Here is a 1,651-nt window from a genome sequence, read left to right as displayed (position 1 = left end):
TTAGGTTTCAGGAAAGGACTGGAAAGGCTCTTGGATGAAGGGATCCGTGTAAAGGTCGTAACCACTGACAGACATCCATCCATCAGGAAAACTTTGAGAGAGACTTTTCCAGACATAGACCACCAGTTTGATCCTTGGCATATAACAAAAGGTTGGTCTACTTATAACAATATTCTATGTGCCCATATAGCACAATACCTGTCACTTAGTATAATGCTGTGCTGTGTTTTCACTGAGAACAGCCATAGAAAATAATTTGTCTGTGTGTGCCATTTCTGAATTGTAATGTCCGTTTCTAATCCTTTTCCGCTTTTATTTTAGGAATAAAAAAGAAATTGGTCCAAGCCTCTAAACGCAAGTACTGCAAAGACATTGGTCCTTGGATAAAGAGCATAACCAATCACTTGTGTTGGTGCTGCAGCACATTGAAAGGAGATGGAGAGGTAAACACAATCACACCTCGTTGCAGACAGCCCTACAGCATTTCACTTTTCCTTGTTGACCTAGACCATACAGTACCTCATTTTCAGTACTTCATTCCTAAAATGATGAAACATTATTACTGATTTGCTGACATGTCTATGGCATACAATGTTTCTAATTTTATTCAGTGGATAGTTAATATGGAATGTTACATCAATGCTACAATGATTTCTTCTTGTGGGGGAATGTTATTGTCAGGAGTTGATTCGACGATGGAAGTCACTCCTTCATCATATCCGTGGAGTCCATCGCTGGGAGGAAAATGGAGAAGAGCACAAATGCTACCACCCCGATTTGTCAGCAGATGAGCAAAGGAAGAAGAGATGGTTGTTGGAAGACTCAGCTGCCTTCAAAGCCTTATATGAGGTGGTGATGAACAGACGTCTCCTTCAAGATTTGGAGCAAATGACGCTGTTCAAGCACACGGGTATGTATATATGTGTTGGAAGATAGTGAAAAGGCCCAATAAAATGCAATAAGATGTAACTGTGTGTTCAGGAAATCTTTCTGTGAAAATGATTTACAGTAAATGGGGTGGTTATGTAGCACCACAGACAAGAGGAGCATTGGTATGCATACTATTCTACGTTTTTAGTTTTTATACATAAGACATAAATACATTATTCCACAATGACAATCTTCAACAGGTCATGCACACACACTGTGATAAATATTGCATAAAGTATGTGGTTTATAGTTTGTAGTTTGTAATGTCAATTATGTTTTTTGTGTTTTCAGGAAACCTTGAGGTTTTCCATAATGCCCTCCTGAAATACTGTCCAAAGCACCTGCATTTTGACTATCCTTCGATGCAGGCACGCACAAGGTTGGCTGTCATGGATCACAATGAGAACCACAACACAAAGCGTGAACAGGCTTTGACTGCAACAGGTAAATACTAAGAATATAAGTAGTGGCAAGTTTACACAAAATACCTAAAAAAGATCATTTTAGTTTTTGAGAATTTTCATTGCACGAGTTGTCTACCGTAATCACTGTAAACTAGAGCTATATAGGACTTATTTCATTCTGCTCAAGGCAGTAAATAAAATGTTATGGAACAGCATCTGTCAAGAAGTCATTGAACGTTTTGAAACATCTCAATTCATGCTTGTATATCATTTCAGGCCTCCAGAGACATAACGTTGTCTTTCAGAAGCAGTCCAAG

General features: G+C 38.6%; 1 long non-coding RNA gene across 1 annotated transcript; it reads left to right on the top strand.

The window, feature by feature from the left end:
• Window positions 1–327: 327 nt before the first annotated feature.
• On the top strand, window positions 328–1,307 carry LOC144461947 (uncharacterized). The gene is made up of 3 exons (XR_013490530.1): window positions 328–443; window positions 682–910; window positions 1,222–1,307. It is a non-coding gene; the product is annotated as an uncharacterized LOC144461947 (long non-coding RNA).
• The last annotated feature ends 344 nt before the right edge of the window (window positions 1,308–1,651 follow it).

Source organism: Epinephelus lanceolatus, chromosome 24 (assembly GCF_041903045.1).
Source record: "Epinephelus lanceolatus isolate andai-2023 chromosome 24, ASM4190304v1, whole genome shotgun sequence".
Classification (NCBI taxonomy): Eukaryota; Metazoa; Chordata; class Actinopteri; order Perciformes; family Serranidae; genus Epinephelus; species Epinephelus lanceolatus.
Note: the sequence above shows the minus strand (reverse complement) of the source record. Positions and strands in the feature narration are given on the sequence as shown.